Consider the following 26,387-nt stretch of genomic DNA (forward strand, 5'->3'; position numbering starts at 1 on the left):
ATCTTTCAGCATTCTAATAATCATTATTTTAAACTCTGCACTCAGTAGTTTGCTTATTTCCATCTCACTCAGTTTATTTTCTGGGGGTTTCTCTTGTTGATTCATTTGGATTGCACTTCTCTGTCTTCCCATTTTGTCTGTGTTGCCCTGGACCTCCCTGGCCAGGGCCTGGTGCAGATCAGTGGGGTCACTGCCTATGACTGGTTCTTATCCACCTTTTGGGAGCTACAGGTTATCCAGATCTTGTGGCTGTCTCTGCTCCAATCACTGCCAAGGTCACCCGTGCTTTCACTGCTGTTGAGGGTGCGCCTGCACCCTGAGCAGGTTTGCACACCAGCCTGGATCCCTGTAGCAGCTGGCACAACTTCCGCCCTCGCTGGTAGGCTTGCGGTCACCCGCGTGTTTTCCCCCTGCTGATGCTTGTGCCTCTGTACCCTCCAAAGGCGGGCCACTCAGGCAGCAAGACTGTGTGTGAGCCAAGACTGTGCTGCATGCAGGTACCATTGTAAATATCAGCTTCACTCCTAGGCTTGCTTTTATCTACTCTTGGCCTGGGAGAAGTTCCTTTAAAAGTTCAAGTTTCCCTAAAATCTGCTTTCTGTTGCCTCTGATTGCTGGCTACTTGTTGGGCTCAGTACTGTAATTCAGTGATTAGGTACAGTATTAGATGTGGCCTACTCCTTAGCCTCAGGTGTCATTCTATCCAATCACTTTATTTACTTATTTTATTTTATTTTTTTTGTTCTTTTTCAGCACTCAATATGTTGTAGTCACAGGGGTTCAGTGGGTGTGGCCCCTGTGCTCCCGTTGTGTGGTCTGTCTACCAGGCCACTGCTGCTATTGCTGCCTGGGGCTTTTGGGCTCAGGTGCTGCTAGTGCCAGCCCACCTCTGTGACCGCAGCTTCCCTGGACAGTTTTGCATGTACCCACGTGCCCGTTTGGACTGCTTCCATGGCCGCCCCATCCTCTGCTGCCTCTGAGAACCAGTGTGCACTGTGGGCACTATTGCTCATGGGCTCGGGCATCTTTCCTGGCTTTCAACCCTGCAGGTGGGGCTACTTCTAGGGCTGCTTCGGTTGGCTCAGACCTCAGCAGCTGCCTGGGGGGGGGCGCATGCGCCTGCTCCAATCACTGCCAAGGTCACCCGTGCTTTCACTGCTGTTGAGGGTGCGCCTGCACCCTGAGCAGGTTTGCACACCAGCCTGGATCCCTGTAGCAGCTGGCACAACTTCCGCCCTCGCTGGTAGGCTTGCGGTCACCTGCGTGTTTTCCCCCTGCTGATGCTTGTGCCTCTGTACCCTCCAAAGGCGGGCCACTCAGGCAGCAAGACTGTGTGTGAGCCTGGACTTCCGCAGCAGCAGTGGTGGTTCCTAGCTCTGCAGGCCAGCTTGCAGCATGCTCGCTTGAACTTCCACAGCTGCGCCCTGCTGCCTCTGGCCTGCCTGCCCCGGGCAAGCACTTAGCAGTGTGTGTGGGGGGGAGGTAGTGTAACTTAGACTTCTGCACTCCTTATTTGTGACCCTAACATGGCGCCTGGCTCTAAGCACCTTTGTTCTAGCTGGGGTAAGGGAGCCTCTGATGGATGGGGCACTTTCTTTCCTTTGCTGGTGATGCTGTTCCCAGGAAATATGTTTACTTTAAATTTGGGGAGTGACTCAGCCCAGAGGTTAGGGTGCCCTCCTGGAGCTCTGGGAAAGTGGCTGTGAGTGAGGCTCTCCATACAATTCCTCTAATATGGAGCCTGGGTCTGAGAGTGCTGCCTCCTTCTCTCAAATCATGGCTAGGCTTTTTTTTTTCAGCCAAATATAGTCTGTAAGCCCCTTCTAGGCTCCAGGGCTCTATCAGGCTGGGATTCTGGTTTTGGGGATAAGGACCTACAACTCGCTGGACAGCCCTCCCCATTGGGAAAGTCCGTCCCGGCTGCCGCTCACTCCCAGGAGCGGAGCAGCCTTTTCCACATCTCTGCCTTTCCTACCAGTCTCAGTGTGGGTTTTTTGGTGGTCCTTGGCTGCAGAATCCTCTTAATTTAGTCCAAAGTTTGTCTTTCACAACGAGTGTTCTCAGATTTAAGTTGTAATCCACCTTGGTTCTGGGAAGTTGGAGTTGGAGCATCTGCCTACTCTGTGGCTTTCTGGAAACTGACTTATACTACAGTTTTGCAAGATGCTACCTTTTAGGGAAACTGGGTAAAAAGTACATGGGATCTCCTTCTATTATATCTTACAACTGCATATGAATTTTAATATTATCTCAAAATAAAAAGTGTTTTGAAAGTGATTCTGAGGTTCAAATGAAGGTCTCTTTATTGCTAAAGCTCATACTCAAATCTGACCCAAACTATTGACTCAGTCCTCTCTCAGAGGACCTTCAGTTCTGATGTTGAGTCAAAAATCCAAACTATAAATTCAGACTTAGGTGATTGGTGTGGGTATTGAGCTAGTGTCTTAGTAGTGATAAGTCAAAATGTAGCATTTTGCTATGGGGTGTTCTGATTTTCTTTATTGTCGATCAATACTTCCAGACTGTTTTCTTCTAAGTTGGAATTATCCTATCTCCAGACATAGTACTGGGAGTAGGGAGTGACCTCAAATGCTGTTGCAATCTTACAGGTAATTGAAACCATACATTGTTCTGTGACTTTCCAAAAGTTATACTGCTTAATTTTGAATTTTTGAGTGTAACTCTTTCATAGTGATTAGGAATATTTTGCTTTTAGATTTTTATTTATTTATTCATTTTTAGAGAGGAGAGAGAGAGAGGGAAAAAGAGAGAGAGACAGAGAGAGAGAGAGGAGAGAGAGACAGAGAGAGAGAAGGGGGGAGGATCTGGAAGCATCAACTCCCATATGTGCCTTGACCAGGCAAGCCCAGGGTTTTGAACCAGCAACCTCAGCATTTCCAGGTCGACGCTTTATCCACTGCGCCACCACAGGTCAGGCCGCTTTTAGATTTTTTTGGTGCCATATATCCCCTAAATGCAAGCCAGCTATGACAGGCCCTCAACCAAATAATAGTAATCTGAACTAAGAAAATAGAAATCTGTTTCCATGGTTAAAAAATAAAAATCCAAGAAAAAAAAAACTATCATGAACTCAGGATACTTCTGTCTGTTTCTTATGTGATAAGAAATTTTCATAAGGAATTTTCAGAGGTAATTTTGATTTTGTGAGTATTTTGCTTTATATGCTGACTTTAGAAATTAAACTCCTCATAAAATCCAACCCCACTTTGCTATTTTGACACTTCCTTTGTCTGAAAGTATTCATTAACATTTTGCATAATTGCCCCATTTCCAGAGCAAGTATGTAATTTCCTACAGAGTGAAGACTTCATAATGCATATCCAATAAAGTCCACCCTGTCTGCCACTAGTTTATGCCTAAATCTTACCAAGTGCTTAAAAGAGATTTTTATGCTGTTGGTCCTTTTTAATCTTGTTGGCCATCTGTATCATTAAAAGGTGACCGACAACCCATCCTGGCCATCTAATGTTTACTAATCTTCAGTCATTGATGTTTTCTTATGAATTACTGCTCTTTTCTGAATATACACTACTAGTATTTATAACCATGTCAACATACAGGATTTTATGCAGAATTAATTAGAATACTTTTATAATTTTGTTTTTACCAAGATAGTCATGTAAATACAAATCTAATTTTGATGATAGTATTGAGGAATAGGGAAAGTCATAATATGCCTATGAGAATTTATATGCTAGTGAAATATGAAGTCAAAGAATAGGCTTATTGAAAGAAACAGAGGTATTTTACTTTCTGACTAAAGAGTAAATTGCACAGGGCTTCAATAATTTATTTAAATCAAGTACATGTATTTTTTTCCTAAGGAATTAAGAGCAATAATGAAAATAGATTTTATTATTTTTTAACTGAACTGACCTATTATTTTTTATGTTCAAACACACTGCAATTTGAATGTTCTTCAGTAATTTTATTAAGCTATTAATCATATGGATTCTGGTGTTCAGTCCATAAAATAGCAACTGACAGCTTGTTACAGGTATCTTTATTTTATGCTTTGAGAGAAATTGATTCCTTGGCTAATCTATATAGAATGTATATGTATATGTTCTTTAGAAAAGAAGGTTTATATTCAGACTTGTTTCTAGTATCTCAAATATTATAAAATGATCTTTGTTGGCTCTTAAATTAGAAGCAGCATGGCCAAATGATCTGATAGTGTGTACAATCTGACTACAACTGTTCCTTTTGCACTATTATTTCTACTTAGATTTGACCTTTCTAAGTCAAGAATAGCTTGGCATTCAGCAGTTTGTTTTCTTAATCCTGTGATGGCAATATTGTACTTCAGCCAAGAGATTTTCTTTATTTTTTGTACCACAAACAATCATGAATAACCATGTTCAATCTTTATAAAATTCATGACAGGCAAACCCCCATTAGTGTCTGTGTGTGTGTGTGTGTGTATAATTACAACTGGTAAATATTGATATTATTTCTATTAAAATTTCAACAAGACAGGTAACAACAAGTGTTGGAGAGGAGATAAAGAAACCTTTATTCACTGATGGTGGGAATGCAAATTAATATAACCATTATGGAAGAAAGTTAAGAGTAGAACTACCATATGACCCAGTAATCCCATTACTGGGTATATACCCCAAAAGCTCAAGAACATTGGTATATAAAGACACATGCACCCCCATGTTTATCGCAGCATTATTCAAAGTGGCTAAGACATGGAGACAACCAAAGTGTCCCTTGATACAGGATTGGATAAAGAAGATTTCATACATACATACAATGGAATACTACTCAGCCATAAGAAATGATGACATATTGCCATTTACAACAATATGGATGGACCTTGAGAACATTATACTGAGTGAAATAAGTAAATCAGAAAAGATAAGAACTGTATGATTTAAAACATAGGTGGAATATAAAACTGAGACTCATGAACATAGATAAAAGTGAAGTGGTTATCAGGGAAAGGGGAACATAGGGAAAAGGAGGTGTAAGAGGGACAAATATAAGGTGACAGAAAATGATTTGACCTAGTGTGATGGATATTCAACATAATCAACCATTCCAATGCTATAGAGATGTTTCTCTGAAACCTATGTACTCTTATTGATCAATGTCATTTTGTTAAATTAAAATGTCTAAATAAAAATTTAAAAAACCTTCAAAGCTATAGAGATATCATTCTGTTCTTTCTATTCAGGGGTACTGTTTAAAGTAAGCCACCAATACAGTATATCTAAAATAAACCATAAAAATAAAAGTTTTACTTTTTATTAGAAAACATAGGATCAAAAGAAACCAACCAGGAAGCTTTACAGACATGGAATTTTATAGACTAAACCTAGAGATGCCATTGGGTAGAGATAGCTGCTACCAGCTCTCTAAAGTCATCTTTAGAAGGGCAATTTATGTATTTCTCTTTGTATTTACATAGACATCACTCTTCTTAAATAATCTCAGCTTTAAGAGTAACTAAAGTTTCCCATATTAAGCACCTAATGTGTGCAAGGCTCTATAGAGCTTAAAGAAGTTTTACTTGGTATCAAATATTAATTTTTATAGTTTTTTTTTGTCTGTGATTGTAAATGGAAAAAAGAGATGAGTATTGAATTTTAGGCCTGGTGATTAATAGGGTAATAAGAGGAATAAACCAGAAAATCGAAAGAATGTAATTGTAGTCTGTTGTAACTTAGGTTCCTCCAAGAAGCAGAGCCTGAAATAAATCTTCCGTGCAAGAGGTTGACTTTGGGGAGGAAGCCCAGGGAACAGGAGACAGGGCCCTGAGAAGGGTGAGACGGGGAAGAGGGAGAGCTAATGCAAAGGAGTGTTGTTGAGTTGGCTCACCCTGTGGGCAACTGGGCTTAGTCCTGGTGGGGATGCTTTAAGGAACCAGATAGAAGATGCTGAATTGTTGACCAGAGACAGAAGAAGGGAGCAGCATGACTCCTATGGGCTAAAATTAACGCTAGAGTGTACTGGTTTTCTGTCCTTTAGGGTTCTTACTAAAAAAGTAGAGCACCCAAGCAAGCAGGACTCACAAGAGAGCTGAGATAAGGTGCCGTAAACAACGTCTGTGCACGGCTTCCAGCTGACTCAGCAGTAGACAGAGCTAAAGCTTGGGCTGATGGGATAGGAGAGGGGAATGGCAGATGTCTAATGTGACACCTATCGTTGATGTTTATTCATTAGGTGCATCACTTGTTTACTCTTAGCACCTGTTTCCTCTTTTTAGAAGAGGCAGGGGGTAGCCTATCTTGCCTGTTCCTTGGAGTGATAATCGAGGATTTATAAAAAGAACTTTGAAAGCAATTTTTAAGAATAGCTCACTACAAAACTAAAAGTAGTTGAGTATGTTTTAGACCTGAGACATGTAGAAATACAGGGAAAACAGAGAACCATGAGGAAGTCACAGAGAATCCAGAAGGCCATGAGAAGCCCCTGTATTTTATTTGAGAGTTCTGTAGCAACCAGGAAAGGAAGACAAGCACAAATGAAGACAGATAACATTTAGAATCTTGGAAAATGTGTGAATTTAACAGATCACATTAACTACTAGATGGGATATTAGGAGATTTATTTCTTGTTAGAAATAAACATTGATTGAACTGATTTAGCAAATGCTTATTATATAAAGACTATCATGCCTACTCTGCCCCTCAGACCAATTTAAGATCTACATTTTTGTCTTGTCTGTCTACGCCTCAGCTTTACAGCTCAAATTCACTTTCTACTTCAGTGTTTAGACGATCGAAAGACTCCAGTTGGATTATTAATTTCAGCCATATTTGATTACAGCCAGTAGCTACTTTTCCATCCTCAAGTTATATGACAGTGATACTTTTATTCTTCAGAACTTTTGCAAATTTAGTAAGTATTAAATGTCAACATTACTTTATTTTTTAAATGTTTATCTTATTGATCTTAGAGAGAGAAAGGGAGAGAGCAAGAAAGAGACATGAATATCTGTTCCCGTATGTGCCCTGACCAGGGATCAAACCGGCAACCTCTGTGCTTTGGGACGATGCTCCAACCAACCAAGCTATCCGGCCAGGGCAGCCAACATTGGTTTAAATTCTCCTCTGAGCCTTAGTGTAGGTGCACATGCATTATAGATATAACCAAGGTTAACAGTATTGCATATGCCATCTCTCCTCCCAGCAACTTGAAGACATTGTGAGGGAATTTAGTAGAAGAGAGCCCAAACTTACACTTGAAGTAATAACAGATCTCAAAGCCCAGGAGCTGAACTTCTACAAGCAGTGGCCCTATGGACTTCTCCAATCTAGTGCCCTAATGACTCATCCTACTTCTTTTCAAGTACCCCTTTCTGAAGAGGTAGTTACAACATTGCAAGGTAAAGGGCCATCCTAAAACTGTTGCTCTAGCCTTCAATCATACTGTAAATGCAGTAGCAATTTTCTCTGTGACATAAACTTCAGAGCATCCCTTATCTCTTAGTCATTGATGGTCTTAAAAACTTTAATTCTATTTTTACTTTAGATTGAACAATTTCTGCATAATAAATAGCTTTGTGTATATATGGTATTTCATCCTAAAACTTCAAAAATGTTCAAAGAATATCTAGTTCTCCTATTCTGAGATTCTGTGAAAGTTTGCTCTCCCCATGGGCATGATTATGTACCTTAGTTACTTCCTTAAAGTAACATTCCTTTGTGGGAGAGGAAGAGAGAGACAGAGAGAGAAGAGGGAGGGAGGGTAGAGAAGTAGATGGTCACTTCTCCTGTGTACCCTGACCAGGAATCAAACCGGGGACATCCTCATGCCTGGCCAATGCTCTACCACTGAGTCATCTGGCCAGGGCCCTAGGAGCTGAGAATGGCTCCATTGAGCCTTTGCTTCAGGTGCTAAAAATAGTTTGGTTGTGAGCATTGGTCCCAAATGGGCAGAGCATCAGTCCCAGACAGGGGTTGCTGGGTGGATCCCAGTTGGGATCATGCAAGAGTCTGTCTCTCTATCTTCCCTCCTCTCACTTGGAAAAGAAAAAGAAAAGAAGAAGAAGGAGAAGAAGGAGGAGGAAGTGGAAGAGGAGAGAAGAATTAGGACAAGAAGAAGAAGGAAGGAAGGAGGAAGGAGGAAGAAGAAAGAAAGAAAAAAAAGAAGAAAGAAGGAGAAGAAAGAGAAGCAGAAAAGAATGGCTGTAATGTTTCAGGAACTACGTGGCCTTAGGGATTTGAAGGTGAAATCTGGGATTGCCTGCATCTCTAAAGGAAGTCCAAGTTTGATCCTATTTCATAATGGATCTTGTTAAATAGTGATAAAAGTTAGCACAAGTAAATTTGGAGGTCCTGGGCGGAAAACAGGAAATTTGGCTTCCAGCAGGTAATAAAAGGCTCACCACAGATGACTCCTGAGTAGAAGAAGGAGGGTAAAGAAGAGATGGAAAAGAAGAGGGAGAAGTTTCACAAATGTACCCTGTCCCTTCCACCAAGTGTTTCCAAGTGGCAGGTGGATACAGTATCACATGAAGGCTAGAAAGCTAGGCAGGGCCAGATGATCAAGGTCATTGTGTACCCTGTTAAGGTGTGAATGGTACCCTTTATTCCAGACCAAAAAGCCTCATTGAAGTCCTGTTGAAGAGTCCATTATCTTCATGAAGAATCTTCTCATTTAGTTTTGTTTCCACGCGTTCAACAAGCAAATCTTGACCACCCACCATGTGCTAGTTTGTAATAGGCACAATGCTAGTTGTTGGGGGTACGGAAGTGGGTAAAGCCTGGTTCCTAGTATCTACCTTACATGTGTCCATGTGTGTGACAGAGAGAGAAAGAAGAAAACACCATTATAAAAACAATGTGTGATACGGTAACATAAAAGAGAGGTATTGCTAAGCTCTCCCCTAGAGTTCCAGGAAGTGTTTACAAGAAGGCTTTTCTCTGAAGCTGAGTTTGTTAGGTTTGGGTGTTCTAACAAACATCTGCAATAGGAATTGTAAGCATAGATAAACTATAACTTGGTGTAGAGTTATAGTTCTTTTTCATAGAACTCTCAGCACCCACAGCAACCAGAAGCACCCCCTCCTTTGTTCTTACTGTTCTGCAACAATCTTGAAAGGCTTGTTCTGAACATGAAGGTCATAGAACAGTACCACCCCAAGGAGTTATCCGATTCATGACGATGGGAACCAGAGTGCTCTATTTCCACAAGTAAATGTCTAGTTGTTCCAATATATTTTCTGTTAATGGGCATTCTGATTTCTCAAGTTTAAATTCTGCACTGACTCTGATCTGGGTGGAGTTTACTTTGAAAGAAGTCCTGCGAACATCATTGGTTTCCTTGATCTGTTCTTAGATAATTAAACAAACATATGATGTGATGTAAAATTGTGCACCTGAAATCTGTACAATTTTGTTAACCAGTGTCACCCCAATAAGTTCAATAACAGGAAAGAAAAGACATACCTTAGACTTTACTGTCTGACTCACACTGCATTCATCATCTCTTCCTTCACATCACAACGTAACCTTTATTCTTATTGACTTAGCATTTCACTGAAAGGCAGAGATGTATAAATAAGGGAAGAATTTTTTTTCAAACATGTTTATACCTAGAACTTAAACTTGGGCATGAATGAATTAAAAATGTGTGATTTTCCTTATCACATTATTTTTCTGTTACAAAAAAAATATTGTGACTGGTTATTTATATTGATTTCATGCAAAGATTTATAGTACATATGAGCAAAACAAATGCTTAATGAAAGGTTGATTATGTTGAAATATTTCAAATAAAAGAAACTTACCCAAAGTGATACAATGCCAAAGATGAAAGTCTTAATGTTCTGATAAGATGGTGAACGGGGAATGAGAAATATCTGTTTTGATAAATATTTCAGAAAATTTATGTCTGAGAGTACACTCTTCCAATTGGTCATCTAGTTATACTACAGAAGCTTATTAGCTGCCCCAAAAATATACTTGTTCCTTCTCTTTGGCAGAAAAAAAGGACTGTGGTAGCAGAATCAAGTGGTCTTTATATTCTAAAATGAAAATCTAAAGTCTGCTAGATATTTAACTTGTCTTAAGTTAATCTCATTTTTAATTCTTAAGAAAGGATTCAACAAGTTAAAATTTAATTCTTTTTTTAAAAATACTTTTCTGAAGTGAGAAGTGGGGGAGGGGGAACTGAGAGGCCACTCCATAGGGAGCTAGTGCCCTCATGTCTCACAATCTTCTCAAAGGCCTCCATGGTGCCAGTGGAGGGAGTAGGGTGCTGAAACCAGGTGGCACAGTGGCCACCATTTGGGCACAGGTACAGGGGCTCCAGAACACCGTTGTATTACAAGAGATGCTTCCTTTGGGCATAAGAGAGGCTCTAGCGTCTGGAGGTAGCCATCAGCTCCTTGGTCACTGCGGGGAGCCTGAGGCGGAGGCCATGGAGCCATCCTCAGTGTCTAGATCAACCTTATCCCAGTGGACCCTTGGATGTGGGAGGGGAAGAGAGAGATAGAGAGGAAGGAGGGGGGAAGGGTGGAGAAGCAGATGGGCGCTTCTCCTGTGTGCCCTGGCTGGGAATCGAACCTGGGACTTCAACATGCTGGGCTGATGCTCTACTGCTGAGCCAACTGGCCAGGGCCTAAAATTTAATACTTATTAGGTTCTAATTAGGTTATTATTAATTTTTATTAGGTTCTTATTATTTGGGAACTTGAAAAAAATACTAAAAGGTATTTAGGTTTTCTGTATTACTGGCACCTGACAGAGCAAATTTCAGTTTCTCCATTTCCCAGAAACTTGGAGGAAATAATTTCTGTCTAGAACAGTAAACTGGTGTCATATCCCACATTTTTAGGCATATTTTAATGAAAAGACATAAGAAAGGGTAATGATCAAGATCATAGTTTTCAAATTCAAATAATTCTCGGTATGAAAACCAACTCCATTATTTTAAGCAGTTGTATCTTTTTCTCTGAGCCTTAGTTTACTAAACCGTGAAATAGGGTAGACAGGACCTCCTCGGTTTGTTGTAAAGATAAAGTAAAATATATTAAGGTGCTTAGCAAGAGCCTGGTATATAAAAAATGTTCAATAAATATTGATTATTATTATTTCAAAATTTGGATATAAAAAATAATTTTCTAGTTACATCATATTATGATAGCTATAATAATATAACTACCAAAGTTTGGAGGTTCTTAAAGTCTATGGATGAAGAAGGCTCTGTCCAGTTTTAGTACGTGGCCCAACAGTGGGCTCTATCAGTTGGTCTGCGCTGGGGAAGAGACCAATTCCTGGATTTCGTTTTTCTCCAGGTTCTTAGAGGAGAACACAGCTGTATGAATATTTTTATCAATAACTATGGATCCTGGGCAGCCCGTCCTTGCTGTGGTCAGTAACCAGTTGTACATTGTATAGTAAGGCACTGAGGGTCTTTCCTCTTACAGCTGTCAGTCAACTCAGAATTCCAAGCGACTTGCAGAGGAGTAGAAACATTCTCAACAGCTACATAACAGTCCTTTCATCTTTGAGGTTTTGAATAAATCTCTGTAACTGACTTCCAACTCTAGACATTGCAAACTTTTCCCCTCTAGCTATTGGAAATAAATATTTCTTCTCTGAGAAGCACCTCAGTAGTTGTTCAAGGGCTCTCAAAGTGCCCTGACTTATTTTAAGCTCCGGGAAAACCAAATTGCCTTGTCAGGAAAAAAATCCCAGTCTTTCTCAACAGGTGAGACTGGCCATTGGATACACTTTCTAGGTCTCTGACCTGTTTCCAGAGAAAAACTAGGGTCCAAGTTAATTCCACCTAATTGGAGCTAAAAACATATGGCATTCTAAAAATCCTGCAATTCTGTTTTATGTTGCTGTTTTTAACTTTGGCTTCTCCTTTCCAACACAATGCTATCCATCTAACATATGCACACCTTTCACTGGCATTCTGTTGTGGTATTTATGTATTAAAAATCCTTCTAATGTAGCCCCAATTAAATTTCCCAATCAATGAGTTTAGGTCCTCATTGATTCCATGACTTTTTTTTTTAAATTGAATTTTAGTGAGAGAGAAAGGAAAGAGAAAGAGAGAGACAGGAACATCAATCTGTTCCTGTATGTGCCCTGACTGGGGTTGAACCAGCAACCTCTATACTTCAAGAGGATACTCCAACCAACTGAGCTACTCAGCCAGGGTGCCTCTGTGATTTTAAAATCACATGTATTTCTTTTGAGATAAACCTTACCCTTGCCAGCTTTCTTCACTGGATGTTCATTTCTAGTAGGTCTCTGTGATAACTCACTTTACTGCCTCCTTCTCTGTTGAAGAATGAGATGTGATCAACAGGTGTAGCTTCTTATCATCTCTTCAGTTTCAGGATTTTCCCCTGTAAAAACCGTAAATGTCTCTTTAGAGGCTTACTCTTAAATTCTGGGTAATGTGGGTTGCTCTTTATTTTAGAATATTGTAGTCTTTAGTTGTACACCATTCCTTATCAGCCATTTAAACTACTAATTCCCAACCAAGAAAATAATTAAGATACAAACTGGAAATATGCAAATGTATACTTATGGCTTTATTACTTTAATATTTTTTGTTTCATGTGGGATGTCTTCTCTATGACCACCAGGTTCTGTCCTACACACCATCTTTGACAAATGTTTTTGTTTTTTTTTTTAATCTAATTTAACCTAGGTTACGGGCATTGCAGGGAATATCTTCTGAAGGGAAAAACCTTCTGGCTTTCTCTTTCTGTTCTGTCCTCCATCCCCCTTAGCTGTATTCCCTAGAATGTCCTGTCAATTATACAAAATCAATATTACTAAAACTGATTTTGATAATATTTCTTTTTACAGGATGATAAAGTTTAACATAATTTCAAATTAGGAAAGTATATTTTCTTTGAAAATATCACAGTATTACACAAAATCCGGTTCTTTATTGAACATTCTATTCCGTTATATATTTAAAATTTACTTATTATTTTGGGACTACCTTAACGTATGCTTTTCCTTTAAGCCAACTATGATTAAACTGAGTCATTTCCTTCCTACTGTCCCAGCCAGATCACCCAATCCCCACCTCAGTCAGCATTTAAAGTATTAAAAAAATTCCCACGTTAAAGTAGACTTTCTTAATTTATGTAATCTTTGAACCATTTCATTTAACCATCTGATGTCTAAGGAATGTGCTATATCTTTTAGTAGCTATGCTGTATTTTTTTTAGAAACCCAAATGATTTAATGATCATTTATCTATAATTATGTAAGCAATTTTAACCAAAACTTTTCATAACTGCAAAAAATCCCCACATATGTTTCTAAGTAACATAGGCAACAAGCTAAGGTATTTAATAAATCTGACTCCTTTATTTAAAAAGTTATAAATGCAGCTGGACTAGTGGTGGCACAGTGGATAGAGCCACAACTTGGGATGCTGGGGTCCCAAGTTCGAAACCCCAAGGTTGCCAGCTTGAGCGCAGGCTCATTCGGCTCGAGCGCAAGCTCACTAGCTTGGAAACAGGATCATAGACATGACCCCTTTGGCTTGAAGCCCAAGGTCGCTGGCTTAAATCCAAGGTCACTGGCTTGAGAAATGGGTCACTGGCCCAACTGGAGCTCCTCAGTCGAGGCAACATATGAAAAGCAATCATGTTTTTAGTTTAGCAATGAACAACCAAAGTGACACAACTACAAGTTGATGCTTCTTATCTCTCTCCCTTCCTCTCTCTCTCTCTCTCTCTCTCTGCAGTAAATATATGTAATGCAAACTAATATAAGATGAAAATGCCCCCCTTTTTTTTCTTAAGTTGGAAACAGGGAGGCAGTCAGACAGACTCCCACATGTGCCCGACTGGGATCCACCCGGCATGCCCACCAGGGGGCGATGCTCTGCCCATCTGGGGCATTGCTCTGTTGCAACCAGAGCCATTCTAGTGCCTGAGGCAGAGGCCACAGAGCCATCCTCAGTGCCCTGGCCATCTTTGCTCCAATGGAGCCTTGGCTGTGGGATGGGAAGAAAGAGACAGAGAGGGAGGAGAGGGGGAGGGGTGGAGAAGCAGATGGGTGCTTCTCCTGTGTACCCTGGCGGGACTCGAACCCGGGTCTCCTGCACGCCAGGCTGACACTCTACCACTGAGCCAACTGGCCAGGGCAAGATGCCCCTTTTTATTAGCAAAATATTTTAAATAGTTAATGCTGGTGAAAAGCATTTCCAAACATGGCTAGTAGCAGTGTATGTACAAAACCCTTTTTGAAAGCAATAGCTCAGTAAATACAGAGCATGTATAATACTAGAGTCAATTTAGAATTCATAAAATGCTGAGATAGAGTATAAAAAGTACCCTATTTTCAGACTTAGAAGGTTGCTGGAAAGACCATTTCCTCGTGGGTATGATGGGATGAAGTTCTAGGGGCTAAGATGTTATTGGTTGTTAACTTTTATCCTTCAAAGTACATTATTTTCCTGTGGTAGCTGTAGATGATAAAAATATGAATTTTTTTTACTCTCAAGCCTTTTATCTCTTCTGATTATAAGGCAAAAAGCTTTTAGCAATTTCTAAAACTCTATATGGTAATTACTGATAAGGGGGCCTCATTACAGAATTCCAAGGCTTTTATAATCATTAAAACTTATTGTATAGATAGTATGTCAGACATTGTTCTAAGCACTTCTATCCATATTAATTTGTTTACTCTTTCAAACCACTTCCCAAGAGGTTTTATCCCCATTTTTGTCCATACCTAACAGCCAGGAACCCAACAATTATTCATTATTGGTTTTTCTCAACGTGATCAACTATGATGTATTTATATCTCTCTGCCTACATGTTATCAGATATAGATAGCTCTCTCAGTCGCCATAATTATTTCTGGAGCTTTAAATGCCAGGATTCGTTTTCATCTACATACTTATGGATTTAATATTTGTCCATGAGTGAAAGTATATTCAAAATATTTAACAACCCATAAGGCTGGGGCACTAGCCAGTCAGTGGAGACACTGCCCAATCAGAACACACCCAGCATTAAAAACCCAGTAAGATCAAATGGATGTAAAATACAGTAACCGCATATCAATTCACTCCATGACTTAAGTCATCCCGGGATGTCTGTGTGACACAAGAAAATGAGCAGCTAAGTTTATCATGATCCATGCGTATTATATTTAAAGACTGCCTATGGGAACAACCTTGAGGAATTTGACAAGGATGCCATAATTACAAGGGCAAAGAAAGTTCTTTTTACATCTTATGTTGTTTAATCTGGGCCCAGAAATTAGAGAGCCTCACTCGACCTAGGCTTTCAGTGCCCCTTAGACATTTTTTGTTCTACATTTTTAGCTTAAGGAACCACTTTTTTTTTTAATTGGAAGATGCAAACAGAATAAGAATTCTACTGTCTGTTAAGTATTAAGCATATGCTGAGCAGTGCAGCCTGCCTTTCTTCCAGTGCCAGCACCAAATGCGGCTTTGCCAAGCCCTCTCTGAGGCTGACCTCTTCACATGAATCTTACCTCAAACAGGAATCTGTCTTTTCTGATATTTTAATTAAAGCCTGTGAGCATCCTAACACACTGCCCTGAGTCAAAGCATCCGTAGCCTTACATAGGCTCTGCACACATGGCTCTGCCGTGTGCTCACACCGATCATGCAAAGGACAAGCGAGCAAGCCTAACACAGCTGTTTTCCCTACACAGGTGCTTTATGCTAAGGCCTTATTACTTGCTATGAATTTGGAATAATTATTCAATTCCTTGCCCTTCGACTTAGTCATATACAAAATAGACATATTAGTACATAGTTTATAGAGTTATTGCTTGGATTAAGTAAAAACATGTTTATAACATACTTAGCACATTTCCTGCCACATTGCCAACACTTGAGTGACTTCCACTGATTGCAAAGTGAACCACAGGAAAGCTTTGTGTATGTGTGTGTGAGGGGGAGTAAAAGGGGTCATTCTACATCTTTGTGGGCAGCAAAAAGAGCTTTCTAAGATCAAGTTTGTGTTGTTGTCTTTATATACCTGGGTCTGAGCGCCCACTTGGAAGACAGGAGCATACAGAAATCACAGCTCACCTAAGATTTATGGCTGAAATGGTCGCACCTGGAAATGCTTAGAAAATAATTGGCTCCTCAGCCTCTTGATGCTGCACACGGCTTTGGAATAGGACTCAGGTCTACTGCTTACGTATCTTTGTGACTTGGAGCAATTTATTTATTCTCTGAATCTCCATTTTCTCATTTTAAGTGGAGATCAAATAGAAACTTAAATGGAGACGATTATAGCACATAAAAAAATCATCCAGCCTTTTACATCATTTCAAAGTACATATCCATAGAGAAGGCTCTCTTAACTCCTCATTTATTTAAGGCTCTCTCTATAGATGCTCTGTTTGAAATGTTTCCCTTTTCTATAGTTTATCCTCCATTAGCCCTGCAAACTAGAGATGAGAGAGGGATTTCTGGGAAGGGATAATGTCTCTTACCCTCCCTTAGATTTTTCTAAAGAGAGAACATGATGTGTAATTGACACGGTTATTATAATCACATTTTTGAATTTGGCCTACTTAGCATCTTATTTCTCCTTTTACTATTTACCATTTTGGTCAATATAATAAAATACCTCAATCCCCATCTTTCTCCCTAAACTGAGTTGGCAGTGTTTATTTTTAAATCTAAAACTACATGTTCCTCTGCACTTGTTCTTATCGAACATTTTATACCTAACCTCTTCATGTTAGAAGGATGGCCATCAGAAACATCTACTCCCTAGCCAATTTAAAATCAGTGTCTGTTGAGGACAGCGGTGACCTGGCATATGGTATCTGCATTACCCATATTACACATTTAGAATAGGAGCCCGGTGGGAAAAAAATATGAAAGCTCGGCTGAGAAATAGATAAGAATTATGCCTCTAAAATCTGTGCCCCTGAAGATGTGTGTGCACAGAATGTGCAGTGTGCAGAGGAATAAGCTCCTCCCTGTGTGCCTTTAACAGGGTTTGGAGTACAGTTGAAGGGGAGAGATCAGTGGCTTTTACAAAATCACTTCAAAGAGTTGTTGAGAGCTTCTTGGTCTCCCTAGATGGTTCTGAGAATTCCTGCTTCTTTCTTTTTGAACAAAGGAATTCTTTCCTGGTGATTGCTTGAAGATTAACCAGAAGGAACCCGTGCTTCATTCAGTACTTCTCTGCAGCCTTTCTCTGTTTCCCTAGGAATAGCGGATCCAAATTCAGTCTGTAAATCTTTGGGTTCCTGGAAAGTCATTGTGAACTTTGACTATTTTTCCAGCCTCAGAAAGGATACTTCCCCTTTAACAAGTAACGGGTAGTTCATTGTTTCGAGAATTGGTTTTAAGCCATGAGTGTATTCTATGGTTTAGGAATGCTGATGACAGAAATGAGACCACCCTTCTCTCTTGGATCTCCGGATGGTGTAGCTAATTAAAAAAAAAAGTCTCAGCATTTTTTGAAGAAAGAACTGTCCAGATGATATCAATAGGAGTCCACTTGCTGCAGTGATTCAAGTGTTTTTTAAGTGTCAGTGACAAGTGGATGGACCCACAACTTTATATGTACATGGCAGAGAGTGAGTGGGGTCAGTAGGGGGTGCGAGAAGCTTTTCTTCTGCCGTTCTTATTAAGAGGATATGCACTTAATGTTCTTAATTAAAAGGACTTCTTTTTCATTTCCTCATAGAATTTTAAATCATAAATACTAATGATAACTGTAGGGTCAATTCTTTGGGGATGCTGGTTTACCATTCATTTCATCTTTGGTTGTATTAAGTGCTAGTTGGGAATAGTGAGCCTTTCCACCACAGTTTTATCTTTTGGGGAAAGAAAACCCAAAGCCTTATTTAGCAATCTAAGGGTGCATATACCTCATGTCCCTTCCTGTCCTTATGGCCAGCCTCCCTGTGGAAATATAAATTTCTTCTAATGCAACTGCAATTGCTCAATTATACTACTAATCTTTTAGAGATATACAAATTGACCAATTATACTACTAATCTAATTACATGTAAGCTAGGCTAGCAGCCCTGTACTTACCAAGATCAACTTGGCAACGAGGAAAAGAAACCTGTTGTTTTAGTCTTTTTTTTTCTTCATTGATTCATTGATTTTAGAGAGACAGATGGGGGGGGGGATTCATTTGTTGTTGCACTTAGTTGTGTGTTCATTGGCCACTTCCGGTATGTCCCCTGACTGGGGATCAAGCCTGCAACCTTGGTGTTTTGGGAGGATGCTCTCACTGACTGAGATACTGACCAGGGCCCAGTTTTAGTCTTTTTAAAATATAAGCTTAAAATATTCGATAGCTTTTGTAAAAATACCAAGGAAATATATAATAGTTTAAGTGACGACGGGGGCAATGGATGGAGTCAGGGCTTAGACCTCTCAAGACTGTTAGTTTAGTAGGAGGGGACAAGGGATGTGAGTATTAGAATGGTAGAGTTGTGCCGGGGTAGGAGACTTTTGTTTTGTTTTTTTTTAATTTTGAAGGGTTTTATTAAAAGGAAGAGATTTATTAATATGCCGGCTGCCTATGACTGACACGGGCCATATCTGACCCAAATTGTGCAGCGGATACTTTTGTTTTTAATGATATGATCTCACTTTTAAAATTTAAAATGTTTTATTAAAATATAAATTGACATATAACATCATGTTAGTTTCAGGAATACAACATACTGACTTGATGTTTATATATAGATATAAATGATCCTCATAATAAGTCTAGTTAACATTTGTCACCAAACATAGTTACAAACTTTTTTTTTTTTTTTGTAATGAGAACTGTAAAGGGTAAGATATTCTGTGTTTGAGATTTTAGGGGTGGAATGGTACTGGGTGATAAGAGCAGAAATTCATCTACAGAAGTGATCGGTTGAATGGAGAAGTAACTAGTTTTGGAGTTCTTGATTTTTTTTCTTCAAGAGTTTTAAATTTTTCATCACTGAGTATCAGCATCACCCAGAATACTGTTAGTACTGGGGATGGAGTGGGACACTGAATTTTTGGTGCTAGTTTCGAATGCATGGGAAGTGAGTAGGATTTGGTAGATAGCAAGTGAGTAAGGGGCTTAGGAAAACCAAGACAGATAATCCAAGCCGCAAGGCATTCATTATTAAAACATCTCATGCTCCCTTGTTGGCCTCGGAGGGAGTGAGCGCACGCACCCTGCACCAGCTGCAGAGCTGTAGTGGACCCCCACCCCGAACCTGCCAAGTATATACTTACCAAATCCCTGCCACGGGCCACAGTTGAAGCTACAAGATGGCAGACCAGGACCCCTGGGGACATTAGCCCTCTCCAACAAATGGCGGCCTCAGATGCTAGGGCTGTAGTCACCTCCCTCTTTACGAACCCTTAGACGTGGTAAGGCCTGCAGCCTCAGCGCCCCGCAGTGACCGAGGAGCTGATGGCTACCTCCAGACGTTAAGCAGGCATCCCCAAACTACGGCCTGCGGGCCGCATGTGGCCCCCTGAGGCCATTTATCCAGCCCCCCGCTGCACTCCCGGAAGGGGCACCTCTTTCATTGGTGGTCAGTGGGAGGAGCACTGTATATGGCAGCCCTCCAATGGTCTGAGGGACAGTGAACTGGCCCCCTGTGTAAAAAGTTTGGGGACCTCTGCTAGAGCCTCTCTTCTGCCCAAAGGAAGCACCTCCTGTAATACAACGGTGTTCTGGAGCCCCTCCCTGTACCTGTGCCCAAATGGTGGCCACTGTGCCACCTAATTTCAGCACCCTACTCCCTCCACTGGCACCATGGAGGCCTTTGTAAAGATTGTGAGACATGAGGGCACTAGCTCCCTATGGAGTGGCCTCCCAGCCACCCTGGTGATGACTGTACCAGCCACCTCCATCAACTTCATGGCCTACAACCAACTCCAGGCCTTCCTGTGTGGTTGAGCTCTGACCACTGACTTCTGGTGCACTGGCCCACTGGGGCACCTAGAGCTGGTAGGGACAAAGCTGGAGGCACATCTTGTGTCACACCTGGGGTTTGGTGCCTGTGACTGAGCTGCCGTGGCTCAGGGCAGCTGGCACTCACCACGGCTCTTTGGGATGTGTGCTTTTCAGCCCTACATTGGTTCAACTATGAGCTGGTGAAGAAGAGCTGGCTCAGTGGGCTCCGGCCAAAGGACCAGACATCAGTTTTGTCGCTTGTGGCATCTCAGGGACAATGGTGGCCATCCTGACTCTACCCTTTGATGTCGTGAGGATTCAAGACTGTTGCCCTGGGAGCGGTGGAGGCTGGGAGAGTGTTGCCACTGCACTCAGATCCACCTGGCTGGTGCTGCCAAGGATCCAGGCTGAGTCCTGCACCGGGGGACTCTTCGCAGGCCTCCTTCCAAGAATAATCAAGGTTGGCCCCTCCTGTGACATCATGATTAGCACGTGTCAGTTGGGCAAAAGCTTCTTTCAGAGGCTCAGCCTGGAACAGCCTCTGGGACCCTGGGAGGAGCAAGGGAAAGAGGGCCCCATCCATGGGTGGGGTAGAGCAGGAGGAGACAGAGCCAAGTAAGTGCCTTGTGCTCAGGGAAGAGGCCTTATTTTTCTTCCCTCTCAACTCTGAGTGTGAGGGTAGTGGCCCTGCTTTAGGCCTGGCCAGGCCCCCGTCAGACAGCTTTCTTCCTGCTGGTCCTCACCCAAGCCCCGAGGAATAGATGCACGCCTATGTTTATTGCAACATCATTTACCATAGCGAAGATTTGGAAGCAGCTCCAGTGCCCACTGGCAGATGAGTGGATAAAAAAGCTGTGGCACGTTTTCACAATGGAATACTACTCAACCATAAAAAAGAAGGAAATCTTACCTTTTACAACAGCATGATAGATCTGAAAAATATTAAAATAAGTGAATTAACCCAGTTAGGGAAAGACAAGTACCATATCATTTCACTTATATGTGAAATCTAATGAACAAAATAAACTAACAAACAAAATAGCAACAGTTACAGAGAACAGACTGACAGCTGTCAGAGGGGACAGTGGTTGGGGGGCTGGGTGAAAAGGGTGACAGGATTAAGCACAGAAAACTCATAGACACGGACAACAGCATGATGATTACACGAGGAACAGGGGTCGGGGGAGGAAGAAGAGGGTAAAGGGGGATAAATGGTGATGGAAGGAGATATGACTCGGGGTGGCAAATACACAATACAATATACAGGTGATATATTATAAAACTGAACACCTGAAACCTATATAATTTTATGAACAAATGTCACCCCAATAAATTCAATTAAAAAACATTTCATATCTATAAAAGATATAAAGAATACTATGTTAGCTCTGGCCGGTTGGCTCAGCGGTAGAGCGTCGGCCTGGCGTGCAGAAGTCCCGGGTTCGATTCCCGGCCAGGGCACACAGGAGAAGCACCCATCTGCTTCTCCACCCCTCCCCCTCTCCTTCCTCTCTGTCTCTCTCTTCCCCTCCCACAGCCGAGGCTCCATTAGAGCAAAGATGGCCCGGGTGCTGGGGATGGCTCTGTGGCCTCTGCCTCAGGCGCTACAATGGCTCTGGATGCAACAGAGCGACGCCCCAGAGGGGCAAAACATTGCCCCCTGGTGGGCATGCCGGGTGGATCCCGGTCGGGCGCATGCGGGAGTCTGTCTGATTGCCTCCCCGTTTCCAGCTTCAGAAAAATGAAAAAATGAAAAGAAAAAAAAAAGAATACTATGTTCTAACCATATCTATCCCACCCAACTGAAACAGAGTTGACATTCCCTTGGTTCCCTCCTGTGTAGAAACAAGGCACTTCAAGAGAAATTCAGATTCTCACAGTGAGACCTAGGAGCCCTAAAGATACAGAAGTGATGTACAGGGAGCTTGCCAGCTTTATTTCCAGAGTCCAATGGGAGAGAAGATAGGAAAAGGAGTCACCCTTTCTTAAGAAAAGGAAGAGGGGAAATGGTGCATGGGAATGAATCATATTTCAATTGAGGCTGACAGGTGGCAGAAATCTAAGCAGATTATGGGTAAAGAGCAGTTCGTTGTTGGATGATGTTTTCGGAGGGCATGTGGAAGAGATCTGAGAGTTTCTGGAGAAGCAGGAGGCATGGTCAGAGAGAAGCAGCAGAGACCGGAGAAAGAGTGAACATGAAAAGATGAGCGTGTTGATCACAGCGTGAAATGCCAGCCTTCGCGGAGGGTGGGAAGGAACAGCTCAGGGCTTTCAAGGATAGCTTGCCAGGAGGTCTGACTGCATCAGTGTGTGTCTTAGAGAAGATTCTAGGACAAGGAGCTGCTTAGCCAAAGATTTGGGTACAAATGATTTACTACAACAGTGATCCCAGGAGAAAGATTCATGGAAGGGGAGGCCAATGTGATATGTGAGATGAGAACATAACACAGCTGAGTCAATAACATGCAAAGAGTGCTTTGCTTGGGCTTCTGGGAAACAAACTTTCCATCAAAAGATGCTGGCTGGAAGTCTTACTCTTTGTGTCTGCAATTTGCTGGTTTACAGATCTCACTTTAACTATCAAGGGTATGAAGCCAGATTGTACGTCAAGCACACCCAGCGAAGGCAAAGCAGAGACATGGGACCTGGTAAAATGAGTCTTGGATCAAACTGATCTGATGATCCCAGAATCTTTTATTTTCTTCTTCTTCTTAAAGTGAGAGGAGGGCAGACAGTGAGACAGACTCCTGCGTGTGGCCTGACCGGGATCCACCTGGCAACTTTGGAGCCGATGGAGTACTGAACTATTTTTTAGTGCCTGAGGCTAACAAGAACAGACCAGCTGAGCTATCTATCTATCCTCAGTGCCTATGGCCACGCTCAAACCAATTGAGCCACTGGTTGTGGAAAGGGAAGAGGGAGAGGAAGGGGAGGGAAAAGGGGAGAGAAACAGATGGTAACTTCTCATGTGTACCCTGACTGGGGATCGAACCTGTGATGTTCATATGTCAGCCAACACTATCCACTGAGCCACTGGCCATGGCTCCAGAATATTCAGTTATGTTTCTTAGAAAACTTTGTCATCTAAGCATTTATTCCAGAATTTCGCTGTTGCTTGCAAAAGAATTGTAAATTCTTAAACACTTTAAGAATCTTAGTGTATTTATCTAAATGTGCTTTAATCTTGGTAAGAGTAATCAAAATGAATAATAACAAATGTTTAGATTTAGCTTCTAACACATCTGAAATTTTTTGAGTAATCAAAAATGAATAATAACAAATGTTTAGATTTAGCTTCTAACACATCTGAAATTTTTTGTAGTATTACAATTAAATAAAGAAAATTTCTTTTCCCATTGGAAAAGAAAGAAGAGATTATACATTTTAAAATATCTCTTCTAATTTATCTTCCAGTCTTGGAGTAAGTCTTTAAAATTTGAAAATGAAGGCCCTGGCAAGATGGCTCAGTGGTAGATTGTCCACCTGGTGTGTGGAAGTCCTGGGTTCGATTCCCGCTCAGAGCACACAGGACAGGCACCCATCTGCTTCTCCTCTCATCTCCCTGCCCCTTCTCTCGTTCTCTTTTCCTCCTGTAGCCATGGCTCAATTGATTTGAGCACATTGGCCCTGGGTGCTAAGGATGGCTCTGTGGAGCCTTTGCCCTAAGTGCTAAAAAAATTGCTTATTTGTGAGCATGGCCCCAGATGGGCAGAGCATTGGCCCCAGATTGGGGGTTGCTGGGTGGATCCTGGTTGGGGTGCATGTGAGAGTCTGTCTCTGTATCTCTCCTACTCTCACTAAAAAAACCCCAAAAACCCCAAAAACAAAAAAAACAATGAAGAGACCTAGGACCCCAAAACCTATTTTTCTCATTGAATTTAGCTTTTTATTTTATATGCAAAACAAATTTATATCTTAAGAGTAGGATTACATTTCTAATTCTTGTACATTCTTATTCTTTTAGTGTTGCATGCTCTGACATAGTTCTGCAAGTTGTCTCTGAAGGGCTTTTTACCATCCTTTTGTCTTGCCTGTGAATTTCAGAGATGTGACAGCAGAAATAGATGATTGAATTCCAAGTCTACTGTGGCTCTATTTTCTCACTTTTATTCATTTCCTTTCTGAAGATTCTAAACACATCTGTTGTTTTCTAAGGTATTGCTTTCTTCTACATTTATCTTCCTGCAGTTTTTTTTTTCATAAGGTACTTCTATTCAACTCACAATTCTTTCCCCATAGTTTTCTCCCACCACCACCTGAAGTCAGCTCTGTTTCCCCCCCTGCCCCCAATTATTTCAAGGGCATACACATTTGGTAAACTGAAGTGTCAGCAGTGACATGTGCTGTGTTAGTTAGTAGTAAAGGAGACAGGCAGAAGGAGGAGAACTATAGGTGTTTAAAAAATATATGGTAATTGGCTTTCAATAGTATTTCTTCTATACTTAGTTAGCTCTATATTGTTGTTCTATCTAGAAATCTTAATGCCTGTTTCATTTCCTTAGATCTACAATCACATTTTCCTCTTGCTCTCTTATTTTGTTTTGTTTGCATATGTTGTATTATATTTTTCATTTGGTTGTAATTAATTTTTTTAATTTTGGAATAATTTTAGAATTACAGAAAAATTGCAAGAATATAACAGATTCGCTGTTTACTTTTACACAGCTTTCCACCTAACCACGGTTCCTTGTCAAAACTGAGAGAGCAGTAATGGCGAAACACTGTTTAAACTACAGATTTTATTTGAATTTCATCAGTTTTCCCACTAGTTTCTATTTTCTATATCACCCAAGATGGCATTTAGTACTTATCTCTCTAGTCTTGACTGATCTGCAACAATTTCTCAGTCTTTCCTTAGTTTTGATGATCTTGACAGTTTTGAGGTGTAACAGTCAGATATTTGGCGGACTAGCTCTCAAATTGGCTTTGTCCATTGTTTGTCTCTTGATTAGATTGGGGTGGTGGGTTTTGTGACAAAATGCTGCAGAAGCAAAGTGCCTGTCTCATCATGTTGAGGGTACATGACAGCAACATGACACCACGAATAATGCTAACCTTTGGTCACGTGGTTAAGGTGCTATCTGCCTACTTTTTCCACTGTGAAGTTACTATTTTTCTCCTTTTCATATTCTGCTTGTTGGATGTAAGTGAGAGTCCAGCTCACACTGAGGGAGAGGGGAATTAAGCCCTACTTCCTAAAGTGGGGTGTAATATATTGTATGTGCATAATTCTTTCATAAGGAAAATAATTCATTCAACCATTTATGACAGTATAAACTCATGGGGTTTTAAAAGAGGGGGGTATATTCCAATATTATAATTAATTTTGTTGCTTAAAGTTTCCAGCCTTGGCCATCAGATGTTCTTTGAAGTTGATGCTTGTGTACTGTTGACACCCTTCACAGTTTTTTTTAAATTATCACTTCATTACTCCAGAAATTTGTACTCCCAGACCATCCATATTTACCTAAACTACAGCAAATACATTTTTCTAGAGAGGAATTTTAAGCTAAAATAATTTTTAGAATATTTTATCTGCAGTTTTTATATTTATAGGAAAAAATAAAGTCTTACATGGATATAGAGCAGTTACATAGTTTATAAATTGCTTTTAGGAGAAAAATATCTGAAAAAATACAAAATTCCTCAGAAGTGTCAGTTAACACACTCATGTTATTTTCATCAATCATATTCTGTTGAAGTTAATGACACATTGTTTTCTTCTTAATTGTTGAGAAAAATAATCAGCTGTCTTAATTAATTTTTTTTGAAAATTTTTGGCAAGTCGGAGTAATTCATTTGGATTCTCAAGAGAAATTTTATAGTATAACAATCTGAATCCCGACTCTCAAAAGTTGTTAATCACTGAAAATGAACTGCATCCCACATTCCATTTTGGCAGTGAGAACAGATTTGCTGTGTGTTACGATTATGATCTTGATTTCTCGTCTCAGCAGATAGAGAACCGGGTGCCTTTCTGGTACAGCTCAAGACGGTTTTGACAGCTTGAGAGACCATTAAAAATTTGGATTTGGGAAAGATATGAATATGTGGTGTATTATATCATAAATATTTGACTCTATGTCATTTGTCCCAGTATATAAGTTTCTTGAAGACAGAAACTTTTTAAAAATTCAACACTTAACATGCATATTCAGACATAATTTTTAAATAAATATAGTTTTGGCAACTGTGGTGCTCATATGCCTACACATAAATAATATTTTTTTGCATTAGATTTTACCATTCACCAAAATCCACTATGGATTTGGTGGAAGGTTATAGCTTACAGATCTTCTGTTTGCTTTAAAGAAATATGGAGTTGAGAACACTGACAGATTGCTATTATTTATTTTCCTCTGTTTACTAAATGGGACTACTATGAGTGTCGCTTGTAGTGTATATACTTGAAAAATGGTTCCACTCCTAGCAAGCAAACCGATTTTTTTTGTTTTGTTTTGTGTTTTTTCTCAGCTATTTGATTTGCAAGTGGTAGAGCACACCTGGGAGGCTTGTCTCT

The 26,387-nt window shown here is 40.6% G+C and overlaps 1 pseudogene; it reads left to right on the top strand.

Annotated features, from left to right (window-relative positions):
* Positions 1-1,280: 1,280 nt before the first annotated feature.
* LOC136311668 (mitochondrial glutathione transporter SLC25A39-like) lies at positions 1,281-22,524 on the top strand (annotated as a pseudogene).
* Positions 22,525-26,387: the final 3,863 nt, after the last annotated feature.

The sequence above is a fragment of the Saccopteryx bilineata genome, chromosome 8 (assembly GCF_036850765.1).
Source record: "Saccopteryx bilineata isolate mSacBil1 chromosome 8, mSacBil1_pri_phased_curated, whole genome shotgun sequence".
NCBI classification, from domain to species: Eukaryota; Metazoa; Chordata; class Mammalia; order Chiroptera; family Emballonuridae; genus Saccopteryx; species Saccopteryx bilineata.